Here is a 13,744-nt window from a genome sequence, read left to right as displayed (position 1 = left end):
GTCAGATCCTATTGTCAATATTAATATGGACTGGTTTTATGAATTTTGGCCTGGTGAAGGTCTAAGGGATAGAAAGACTGTAAATAAAGTGACTGACAGTCTGTTGGATGTTTCTACTTCTTTTTGTCCCCAAACCCAGAATCTGGCAACGGCGGAGAAACGTCCATAAGGAATCCAACGCTAGATAATTACTCACTGGCTGCAATCTGCTTTTCTCTCAATGCAAGTTTCTTTTTCATTTGTCCTTTAAATGTGGATGTAGGTATATTCTTTTATCCAGCTCATTATGGTATACCCCCCTTGAAATATGGTGGGGCTAAACCACCAGCTCCGTTGGCAACCAAGCATAACAATAACATTTCAGAAAAGTGACTTGGGGATAAGAAAGGAGGGGGAAAAAGGACCTACATCATAATAACACAATGCCTGTGTGGTTCGAAGCAGAACAGCAGTTTCTGTTTCTTAGATGTTCAGAAGGGAATAATTATCTCGGTGATGAGAGAGAATAATGTAATTGTAACTGTAAACGCAGTTTTTTTTTTTGTCTCAGCAAAAAAAGCGAGTCTTAGTTATGAAGAAGGTGGTGTATGATTTGCCCGTGTCAGCTGGCCATGGTGTTGAATCCCCAGTCGGGAGCTTAGCCGTTCTCAATTAAATCCACAACTGAGCACTTTGATGGTGGAGGGCTGCACTGTGAATTAGCCTCTATGTGAAGCTTTTGTAGCTTTGCCACTGGCTGAGTGCACTCTCGCTGACCTCCTTCTCCTCCTCAAGCAAGAGACAGAGAAAATTGTAATGAAAAGGCAGCGGTGTCGCAGGGGAAAAAAAAAAAAGGGGGGGGGGGGGGTTATTATACAACCACTATAATAGAAGACAGTAAAAAGCAAAGTAAATTATAGGATGTTGCATTCTTTTATAAAGTCATACTGACATGTGGGAAGTTGTCATCAGCAGGAAGAGGTGTTTAATTTTCATAATTACTATTATAAGGCGGCGGGGTACTCAACCTTTACAGCCTGTGTAACAGTATTACATTTTCTGTTTCTGCACAGTATTTTTTTATTTCTAAGATGCTTTTGGATTCCAGATTTATCCTCCACGTAATCGTCTTGCCATACTCGTGTAAGATACCAGTGAATATTTTGGATGGATTTGTCAGGATTCCTTGCTTATCTTCAGTTTGTCGCTTGGGTTGTGAGTACAAAACGATGACTCCATAGTTTTGTTTAATTCAAGTCGGTTTTATCTATGTAGCGCTAAATCATAACAGTGGCTATCTCTACATATAGAGCAGATCAAAACCTTGGTTCATAATATATTAGGATTGGTAATGCATACACTCCAGGACTAAAGGTATTGCTTATTTGAAACACTATTGATGGAAAACTTACAGAACTGTCAGGAAATATTAATAAAGTTTTTAACACTTCTTGTCAGGTTTGAGTTTTGGGCCTGCGTTGCTGTTGCTTGTATTTTGAGTTTTGAAAAACTGGTAATTTTTTTTAATCTATTTAACACAATGACACAAAATGAGATAAATATTCAAATGTACAAGTCATGAAAGGTAAAAGCCAAATTTTGAATGGATAGTAATTTGCAAGATATCTGAAGAGCTATTGACTCATTCGAAAGGATATTTTCTTTACAGATACTGTAGAATTACAATCAGCTGAAACTGACACAGTAACACTGCAGATCCAGGTTTTTCACCAAAAAAACTCTCCACTACTTATTCTCTTGAGAAAAAAAGCCATTATAACATAATTACCAATCAAATCACAAATTTCTCTCCAGACCCAACATTGCTCAGTGGTTTATTTCTTTCCATTACACAACGACTGATTAAAATCAATACATGCATCTAACTTCAAGGCTGTTATTGGACGGGATGCATGTCAGTATTTATTCATCACCAAATAAATCAGATCAAGACTACTGTATCTTATCTGTATATATCTGTCCCTCCGTCCGTTTAGCTGACAGATGACTGTACCACTTCTGTAGCATGTAATGATGAACATTTTATTATCAATGTGGGGGGGAAAACCCTTAGTTCCGGCAGTTCTCTCTATTCCGGTGTTATATCCTTTTTGTAGTTTTAAGAGGAGACACTAAGAACAGTTAGTGCCATTCAGACTAGTGGCGGTAAGATACTCTGTGAATATTTCCGTGATTCACTGTGTTTGTCTTCTTTGTATCTCCTCTAGGACCACACACACACACAGACACATTATTAGGTTCATAACTTGTTCAAGCTTTGTGCTTTTCTGCCGAGGTCTTTTCCATCCCCGCCCGCTCTGTAATGTAAGACGGTCGCGGCGCAAGTATGACAAAGAGTTTATTTCTCGGCGTTTGACAGGGTGACCCAGTGGGCGAGGAAAAAGCTCCGGCAACTGGTGGAATGCGTCTGACCGATTCGGTATTATGACAAATCTCCCACCAAATGAGACTATGCTTGCAATATATTACGACGCCTGGATGGGAGCCTGGTGGCCCAGAATGATACCAGCAGCTGCGTCCACCTGCCGCTTCCATTATCTGCGGGAGAAAATGACAGTTTTTCCCGAACTGAATAGGTCGTATGAAATATGACATTGTTTTAAACAAGAATTCTGGGGTTGTTGTTGTTTTTGCAGCATCAAAACAAGAGGTGGAAGACTTATAAAACATCCACTTCTTGTGCTGTAAAAGGTATTTTTGTAAATTTCATTTTACATGTATTTTTCACTATTTTTTTTAAATGAGGGATCTGCAGCAAAAAAAGGAAGCTGTTTATTTTTATTCTATTTTTCCCTCCACACTCTCGGTTAGTGGAGTGAAACTTGACCTTGGGTGTTGGAAGCAGACCTGGATGATTTGGTTTGTGACACTGCTCTGGCAAACATCAACTCAAACACAGGTGGAATTCAGTTTAAACCAGTCAACTGCCTTTTTTCCATTGCCTTCCAAATCTTTCAGTAAAAGAAAAGTGAAAAATGTTTAACTTTGAAGAAACTACATGTAGAAAAATATGACAAGGGCTAATGTTTTGTTAATCTTTGGATTTGGATCTTTACGTAACGACATACAAGACATGGCTTTAATGTCTACAAATCGTTTTGGATCAAATCTCTGTCACACTGACATGTCCGTTTACTTATTTATTTATTTTTGATGAATCGTCTCACCCCCTTTACCACAAATCCTTAAAATCAAAAACCTATCAGAGCATGTTAGGGTTTTAATTTCCTTCCCACAGCTCAAACATATGGCCTCTTGAGCTCATCAGGATGGAATCATCACATGTAATCAGTTTTAAATGTTATAAAAATGTGTGGATTGCTGAGTATGCATGGAAGTGCAAGACGGAGAAGGTGTGATCACACCGATCGCGTGCTGCAGAACGCTAAAGGCTTTTAGTGTCAACGCCGAGATGCTTGTGTGTCTGTGGCGGTGTTTGTAGCCACTGTATGATGAGAGAGGGTGGGGATACGGCGTAATTGACAAGACGGGATAAATGACATTTGCAGGAGACCTGGGAGGCTCACGGCGGACTCGATATATCATCATTATCTGTCTGAGATGTTTTATAAGTTTATTGAGGATTAGGGACATCTGCTGCAGGAGGCCGATGTGAACTGTCGTACTGAATAAAGAATCAAGCCACCTCTCACTCACGCTAAGTCAAAAGGCAGACTGTCCAGTTTTACCCCAGATTGGATTGAACCAGCTTTTGATGAATGCATTACGTAGACTGTGTGTTACTGTATATCCTTAATTATTTTCTTGTTTCAAGTTGGTGGTTTAACTTTAAAATGAGCTAGAAACTGCAAAGCCTGGACAAACCTCGCATTAATATTGTTTCCACCAACTTACATAGTCTAAGAAACATACTCTAGTCCTGCAGGTCTGGAAAAGGTTTTGGACCGAAAATTAGTTTCTTTGCATAAAAGTCTTTAAAAAAGCACGAAGTTGGATAAAGAGGTGTGGATGGGACTGAGGAATGGCTGAACAATGTAGAGCTACAGATAACTTGAGGTAAAGATGTAAAATAAAAAAGAGGCTTTTAACTCCTAACAATTGGATCTTAAATCTGAAGATTTCATCATATTATCCGTCGTCCATAAAAACCAACTAGCACAGACTGCGACAGACATTGGTCCCATTTGGCATCGCGGCCAAACCATACGGATAATCTGCTCGACAGTCATAATGTGTGTCCTTTAGCCTTCAGCAAATGTCTAAGGCTACATCCTCATTAAAACGTTTTTGTTATAAAATGGCATTTTAAAATGAAATTAATCTCCCTCCAGATGGGCGTTTTAGCTGCATATCAGGAATAATCCCCATCCATACTTAGACGCCGGAAATAGCACAATATCACATGACCATCCGCGTGTACTGGCCCTTGCTTAGATGCAGAAAATACATTGAATGTGGAAGAGTTACTGTGAAGTGTTTCTTTTCTTGGAGCAAAGACAAGTTGGAACCTTTACTGACGGCGTAGTGGAGTCAAGACTGATAAGAATCAATCGGGAAGTGAATGTCGGCCTGTCAAGTCTCAGTTTCTGCCCTTCCAGACACAACGGGCAGTTGCGGGAAACTAAGGGGAAAAACGGGGGGAAACTGTCAAAGTTCAAACAAGGACTTAGGAAATAGTCCCACGGGTCATTCTCAAGTCCCAAACTGGCATATCTGAACATGTTTACGTTAAAGCTGCCAGAAATAGTTGCGTAAAAGAATGAAATAAAGACAGATTCTCATCTCCACCACAATCGACCAATCACGTGAAATGTTTAGACCAGGCAGTTAACACGAGGAACAACTCAAACCCATCAAAAAGTCCACTCCAACGTAATAAAACCAAATTTGAACTCCGAATAAACGAGCGGATCAAATAACAACGAGAAATTAGTTGGGATTTTTTTTTTTCTCCAAGTTGTTTTTGGTCTCGAGTTTCATTTCGCCGGTGTTTACTTCTCTGTAATCAGTGTTGGTAGATTACAAAGGGAGCACGGAAAATTTCCATCATTTTATCAATGAATAAATTGAACGTTGAATAAATTGGACTCTTCTTCCATTTACCCGCCATCGAGGTGTTTCCTTCCGCAGACGACAGTTGGCCCCGTACAGCGGTGGTACTTATTCTGATGTGATAACATTTATTCAGGTGTTAGTGTGCAAAATAACTGATCTTATCTCACAGCCCGTTAGCGTCGCTCCCCGCTGCTTTATGAGATATGGAAATGATGCATGTATTTGAAACTGCTACGATTCCAGGCCAAAGAAGCAGAAAATACATTTTCAAAGACTTGTTTTTTTTTGTTTTTTTTCAAAGTTAGCCACTTGTGACTCTCGTCACAGTGAGAAAAACAACTGCCATGCTGATTGCCAACCTCAGCAGACTTCTCTTTCTCTTTTTCAGAAAGTCAAGTCGATATCAAAAGTCGTTGAAAATCCCGTAAACTAATTTTCTCGAGGACAAAGGGAGTCGCTGATGAGTGACAATGAGCCCGTTCTGGGAGGTGTGGAAATACTAACTGCGCGAGCGAACAAGAGATGAAAAACATCATTATCACAACAGTGAATATCGGCTCCATCGAAAAATGCGAGCGAGGTGCACAGTGGGTCCGTGTAATTAGCTGCTGCGTGAACGCACCGCGGCCATTATGAGTGAGAGATTGGAGCGCGACAATGTCCCGTGTCCATTTTCGCCGGACAAAAGGCTTTAATGGCGCCGGGAAAAACAACTCCAAACTTCCTGCTCGGTTGATAAGAGGCGGTCAGAACGAGGAAAGGAAATCCGCCCAAAGATTATTTGGATATTTTGAAATTAAATAAACTTTTATGAACAGGAAAAAACCCAGTGTTATGAAAACCCCCTCGCAGTTACTTCAGCAAATCCCCAGCCAGATATCATTCTTCTGCCATACCCATAGCGCAGCATTGTGTGTGTGTGTGTGTGTGTGTGTGTGTGTGTGTGTGTGTGTGTGTGTGCGCAAATCATGTTAGCTTGAGTGTAAATTGAATGACAAGTACACAATGCCCAGGCGCGCGCACACTCACACATTTAATGGTTTATTTCATATCAAAGAATGTAAAATTAAACTGTCTTGAGCTCGTCGTAAGTACATTCTTCATTTCAGGCGTTTTATTGAACCTGGCGTTCGAACCATGACTACTTCACGGCGGAGGGAGGCCGGTGCACGTGTCGTACGCGGTGGAAAAGCTCCTCTGTTCGTCCCCACCACATCATGTGGGTTTGATTTGGTTGAGTTGTATTTGCTGTGTGTTGACTCGATCCGGAATTGTCATTTTTGAAAGAACTGAGAACAGTTCAAGCCTCCGCATGCCTCTATCCACATTCAAACTAAACCATCCGAGTTTACACCAAAACGCGTCACGAAGATGTTCTCGTCACGAATTTGGCCGCGGGATCATTTGCGTTCATTTTGCGAATAAACACGACCCGCCAACATTCGCCCGTTCTTCCTTCTACTTTCTCTGACCGCGACCTCCTCCTCCTCCTCCGAACAAACAAACGCACCTTCATGAACTGTTGAATGTAAATCTAAAAAGTCCGGTTGCGCCGACTGTGGCTGAAGCTCGCGTCCAATCCCCTGGGCCAGCTCACCTCCTGCCAGGCTCCGCCCCTCCTTCGTACCGTCACGAGACAAAGAGTGGAAAGAGCTCGGGCGGCTCAAAATCACAGCGACACAAATTGTAGCCTGCGTTTCTGACGTCTGACGCGTCCGCGACGACCCTTCCCGCGAGTATTCCGTTCCGGTCGAGCGAAGGGAAACGACGCGCATGTCGCGTGTCATCGGCGTCGTTCATCATGTTCGCGTCTGCTCACGTTGAACGACGTGATCTCATCTCGGCGTCGGGTGCGAACGACACATGCGTCCTCCGGCGGGGTGCTGACGTCTCGAGTCACAAGCTGAGATAGTTCCGAGCTGCTGGCGTCGCCTCATCAGCATTTTCGTACTTTCTTTTGTCGCTGCGTGCTGTCTGGCGTCTTTTCGTGCGATTTAATCGTTTTCCCTCAAGTCTTGAATTGATTTGCTTTTCAAGCTCTCGCTCTGTCTGGTTTCGACTGTGGAAGTCGCCTCCGCCAGAGAATGATGTCGAAGGCGTTTTGTCAGGTTGCGGTAGAGGAGCGGGGGGAGCCGTGGTACACGCTTTAAAGGAGCGCCAGTCTTTGTCATTATTACTTCATCCAGGCTTCTTCAGTGAGGAGAAGTTGCTCTGCTAACCCCTAGTCAGTTTTTTGTCGGTCGGTAATGACGAGCTCCTCCACATGGGGCTTTGTTTTTCTCTCTTTGGGAATGAGCGAAAAAGGACCTCGTGAAAAGAGCGGTGGGCTTCAAAAGAAGGCATGAAGGGACTCGATTGGCTTCTCAGTGGAGAGAGAAAGGCCTTGGAGAGCGAGAGCTGTGGAGCAGAGGGGAACGTGAAAGGCGATGGAACAAGAAACATTAGCTTTGGAAATGAGCGCCATAATCCATGCAATTAAAATGAAGTGGCTGACAGTGTCAGTTGGCCATTTCCCCTTTTGCCGCTGCAGCATTTCTCGCGTTCGCCGCCTCGCAGCGACGTGTCCTCTTGATCCTCTCACGACTCTCCGGAGCCCGATACGGAGGCGAGGAGGGGACGCGCAGGACCATTCGTTTCGGTGGCTAAAGTTGTTTAGCGATTTGAATATGAGAACTAGGTTGTTTCGCATAATGTGGACAGAGGAGCTCACATAAAGACACGGGGAAGCCATTATGACCATTCGAGCCGAGTCAAATCCCCCTTCTGACGCTGGAATTACTGGGCCTTTGTCTACTAGTCAGCTGTGAAATGGTGCCGCTCAGGCTGTCTGAAGGGGGGGGGGGTAAAGCTGAGACAATTACATTGTCTCTCCTGCTTGTGATGAAAATCTCTCCCTGATTTTTAAGGCGGGACTTTATCATTCGGAGTAGGCTAGGAGGCCTCATGGTAGCCATATGCCGTATACATTATATTTAGCAGGGGTGGAAATAATGAGTTTGTTCACTCGAGTACTGACGAAGGAGACAAGAGTGATCGTTGCAACTTCAGCAACCCAAGCAGAAAGTCGATGCGAGCCAGAGTTTCAGCTGTTTCCAGACGTGAACTCCCGCTAATGGGGCGTGATGTCGATAAGTCCGCCGCTGAAAGGAGTTTTTTTGTTTTTTAGTTAACCCGCCGTTAATTCTCTGTATTCTCAGACGGGCTCGCCTGGACATTCTCCAGAAGTTTTGCTGGGGGTTTGGCAGGAAAACTTTCCGCCCAGTGTCCGCTGCAACATTTGCGTTCTCACGTACGGCCCCTCCCGGACGAGGTTCGGGAACACGTCCAGACTTCGGTGCATGTCCGGAAGCAGCTTACGCGTGACGCGTTACCAAAGAGAATTGGCGGTCAATGAAAAAAAAATAAATAAATAGCAAACAACACTGATCTGGTGCTTGTAGCAACTATGACGGAAATTTTTTTTCAAGAACTGTGATCGCATCATAATCATAATCAAAAAAACCAAAACATTAACGACAACAAACCACGACAAACCGTATAATATAAATGGAGGAATCATTTCCTGGGTGAATACATTCATGGCTCCTGCACAGATTGTGAAGGACTCTGCGGTTGCCCAGCAACGGTGTGTTTGTTCTGTGTCTCTGAGACGCCGTGGAGTTTATGTTGCGTTAACACGTCTCTGCCTTTTCTACTGCCTCACTCTGCCGTTTCCACTGCGTTCGTGGACCTGCAATTATCAATTATCAATTATCAACTATCGGTCGGCTGCAAAGTGCCTGATTGGAATTCATTGGTTGCCTCCGTAGCGTTTCTCACCTGGGCACGGTGTGTACGCGTTAACATACTAATGCACGCCTGTTAGCCTGAAGATGTTCTGTAATTCAGCTGTTTGATCATATACTGTTATCATCATACTTTTATTACCCCACTGCCCCTTTTCAAAATGTGAAACAGTATCGTTGATGTAAATTTGTACTCACTTTACTTTGTGCCTTCATCTGAGTGCATTTTTACAAGAGCCCGACAGATATGGATGTTCGGGGGCCAATGCTGATATTTGGGAGTATAACATATATCGGGGCTATGGAACCATTATGGAAGGAAATGTAATTGATACTTGGTAGTTTAACTGTAAACGTCATTATTAACAAGCTACAAATAAAATGAAAACAAATGCGTCCAAATATATAGAACTTGAAAATAATATAGAAAGTATACTTTTTTAAACATAAACATATCTCCACATTTTTTTCCTGTATTGTTCGTATTGTCGTGCTTTACCTTTTTACACATGTAACTGAGTAACACTGCTGTTAGTTGGGTATAATTTTCCAGTTTCTCTCTCCATAACCCCTGAGGTTCATACATATTTAGGTGAAGCAATTAAACAAATGAATGTATCCTAGAGTACATGTATTACAGCTGCTCCTTTTTTGACTAAAGGGCTAAATACGAATGCAAACAAGCGAGTGTTTTATTTCATCCATTTCATTATTTAAGGTCCATGTACTGTTTCTAGAGAGGCAATATGTTTTTTTGTATATGTTTTTCTCCTTTTTAAAAGTTGCAGTGTTGCTTCAAAACATTTGCTTCTTTGTTTCAGCCCCTGAAATCACCGGCAGACTTTCTAATGGCACTTTCAGTTAACTTTAATGACACGGCTGGAGTCAGCTGGAATTTTCTTCCGTTGGTGCACCATGGTAACAAGGCTCAGCTCACAGTGTCAGCAGCAACACAGACACAGACGGACATAAATATCACATTGCGGGCTGGAAAAATAATCCACAGCATACCTGCGGAGCGAGAGGGAGTTACACATTCAGATCAGGATGCGTAAACTCGGGGGAACATTGTGGAGTTTCACTGCTCCACTGACTCACTTGCAAGATGAAGGCTCCACTCTATCATCCCCCCCCCCCCCCGATCCTGATTAAAGGGACAAGGATAATGCGAGACAAAAAAGAAGTGCAAAAGTCCGACAACATGCTGTGCGAGTGGTGTCAGATTTCATTAAAACTTTGATATTAATAATGGATGAAATGACCACATTTAATGTGCAACGTTTCACTGTGCAGAGATTTATCACCGGATTATGTCGTTCCCCTGAGTTCTGTGTTTATTTATTACCCCATTAATATTAAAAATGTATTAGGGGTGATCGGATTGCAGCCGGGCAAGAGCTTGACCACATGAAAGGACAGACCTCCGGAGGTGGTGAGCGAGGCACCGTGACCACGTCGGACGAAAGAAAGTTGAAATGCAAATGCGTTGTCAACATAGACATGTAATATTCCGGACCCGGAAAATGAAGCCAATGCGGAAGTGCCCGAAGCCTGTATTCTCTCAAATGACCAGCAGACGGCGACTCCACTGATTACAAGAAGCAGTTTGTTTCGATAGCGAGTAGTAAGTTTATAGACAATGAATGTACTTTTTTTCCTGAAGAGTTTATGGTTCAATCTCTACTTTAAAGTCTTCTTCAATACAGCATGATGTTCATTTTGTACCTTTACGATCAATTCAGGGTAAAATAGACGATAAAGCACCGTAAGAGTCGGAGTGCGGATACAGTGTGATTGACGGCTAATAACGTCCAACAGGTGCATGGTTGTAGGCGTAGGTGGACGTGCAGTGCACGAGCCCTCGGTCAAGCCACACCCCCTGCTCCTCCAAATATGGTTTTCTTCTGGTCTCAAAAAAGCCAAGATGGCGCTGGCCAAAATGCCCGACTCAAGAGTTGACACTGGGTTCAAAACCAACTAGGCCGCTGGCATCCACTAGCCATGACAGTCCTCTCCTCAGTCCCCACGCTGTTCAAGAAACGTGCGGATGGCGTGAAGGGGAGGCCGATGGAAAAGCAAGAAAAGCGCTCTCCTTCCTCGATTTTTTTTTTTTGTTGCTGTTGTTTTTCGTTTCCATGGACCTGTATGTGGAGGACAGAGCAATCACAGCTCAACGTGGACGCATTCATATCAGGTGCAAATGTGGTCAATTTGAATTCATATCAAGACGTGAGACACATTTCCATGTTTTGGTTAAGTCTCACCGTTGTCATTAGCAACACTTCACAGCCTGCTGTATGTAGGCTACTGTATATATATATATATATATATATATATATATATATATATATACACCAAACGGCTCCCAGTCAGCAAATATAGACGCTGAACACAGCGGAGCATTTAGGAGCTAAGAGGCCGATATTTCCCTCAGGAGTTGTGGCAGATCACAACAGAGCTGAAAGCAGAGTGTTGGGTATTGGACGGAGATATGACTCCAAATGAATCCTAACGCCGCCCCCGTGTCTTCTTTTGTAAATGGGCAACTTGCTCGCAAACACAGCTGCCGTATCAACTTTTATAAGGTGATGATATGTCAGTGTTGCGTTTACAGCTTCTTGGGCTGCTGCGCGCCGGCACAGATAACCGGCGGGTACGAGGTTTATGTAGAAGTTACAAAAACTGTGAACAGATGACGGAATGGCAGTTGACGTAAATATAGAGGCTGAAGTTCGGAGACATTTTAATGAGCCGTGTCACCTTATGAATAGATTTCCAAAGCGATATCTTTAAAAGAGTCGCTCCATTTGAATCCAAGTATAGTAAATACACATTGATTATGTATTTTTCTAATTTGCCCGTAACCTGTAATCGTTACCGTTTTTCCATAATCAGCAGAACTGCATGTGCCATGAATAATTAGTCGAGGTCACACTGGACTTAACTGGCTCTAATTTCCTGGTAATTAATTATCTCAATGTCCCTGTGTTTTTTTTGTTTAGTGTTTTTGTTACCAAACCACATGATTGCTCCCAGGAACCATCCTACAAGTTTTCTGTTCGATATTTTTTCTATTAGAGGACGCTGCTGGACGTAAATTAAATGTAAATGTATTTGCACACTGACCAAGTAAAAAAACAAAACACTATTTCCAAGAGATAAAAGAGAAGAGGACGAGTATGACTGCCACTGTGGTGCTGAAAAAAAAGATCTACAGAGGGCGGGCTTCTCTTTATGCTTTTTACTTGATGTCTTATTTTTGTCTCTGTTCCTGACAATTACTATTATATTCAAATGTTGAACTACTGCGTATCTGCCGTCTTACCGTATATCTTTTATGTAAGTATATAATTGCAAAGATTTGTTTTCCTTCTTTCATTGTGAAATATGAAATGGCCCGCGAGTCTGACACTCTCCCACCAAAACAATGCGCTGCATTTAGTTGTGGAGCAAACTGACATTGCTCAGGCAAGCGGCAATATGTGTCATCGCCGCAGGGAAAACCAGCAGAACAACACATGAAACTGAGCTCCTTCAGAATCTGCCTCCTCTCCCGGTTATTTGATCTGTTTCCGTGGCTGTCGCCATAGAGGAGCCGAATAATACATACTTCATCTCATCATATATATATTCATTCTTTATCTTCGACTGGTTCTACTGCACTAGTAGTGGATTACGGCACCGTTGTCTAGTGAAGTGTGGTGCGTATTCTATTGTGTCCACGGTGCTGAATAATGAATCTTGTGGCTATTGTTAGAATATTTTGGGGTTTTCATTTTCATAGCATTTCTAATATTGCTATGTAAAACTTGATAGTGGTGATGCCAGTTAAGTGAATATAAACTTGACTTGAGGATTTGAAGATTATATGTACTGCTATTTCTGTGTAAAAAAAGAATTTGATTTTCATCAAACTTGGTTGGAATATTATTCTGGAGTTTAAGTTCCAGATGATACATTTTTGGAGCTGATCGGTCAAAGGTTAATATCAACAAAACCAATCGTCGAAATTACATATTTTCCAAGATATCTCAACAAATAATAGGTCGAGAGAGACAAACCTAAATATTATATGGATCAGAATATTATTCCCCATCACCCTATGATAAGTGAAGATTTGAAGTTGTCACAATGAATACTGAAAATTATGTCCTGCAGTTTTTTTTAGGTATACCTGCATCCTTTAAGACTTTAAAAACCTAAATCTTATATAGATTATAAAAACTTTCATAATCATATGGTAGGAATGATGTCATCTAGGAAGTCAGAAAATGATGTCATTGATTATAATAATGCACTGACCTTTGCATCCAATAAGATTAGAGCCACGATCGACAGTTTATTTGGATTAACCATTCATTCGTCATCAAATGTCATAATTCATGAAATGGCATTATAACAATATAAAAAAGTTAGCATTAGATTATATATATTTATGTACAGTGCATGCAGGGGTATCCATTGCCCCTCTGATGCTTTGCATTTATCTGATTTCATCCTTCCTTTCCTTGGATGTTTGACCTTCACTGTACCGACTGAATTAGACGCTGAGAGGCAGCTTTCACGTTCATCTTCAGTTTCACATGCTCAAATTAAATATGAGTTTGACACGACAAAGCCAATCATGGTGCAGAGTGACGCCTAACACAAGTGTGATATGGGAATTTGAAGCCCCCAGCACACACACACACACACACACACACACACACACACACACACACACACACACACGGACAACTGTCTTTTCAGTGAAATGGGAGACGTCTTGTTTTCAGTGATTAAACGTTAGAAATGAATTATCTGCATATTCACAGAGTCTGGTCCAGAGTTCAGTGGGCAGAGGGAGTAGTTTAAATTTTTTATTCTATAGTGACTCAAACCCTTATCGCACAGACATTATTATTCCAAGCAGAATAATTGAATATGTCTTAAAACGTGTATTA

This window comes from Scophthalmus maximus, chromosome 14, assembly GCF_022379125.1.
Source record: "Scophthalmus maximus strain ysfricsl-2021 chromosome 14, ASM2237912v1, whole genome shotgun sequence".
NCBI classification, from domain to species: Eukaryota; Metazoa; Chordata; class Actinopteri; order Pleuronectiformes; family Scophthalmidae; genus Scophthalmus; species Scophthalmus maximus.
Note: the sequence above shows the minus strand (reverse complement) of the source record.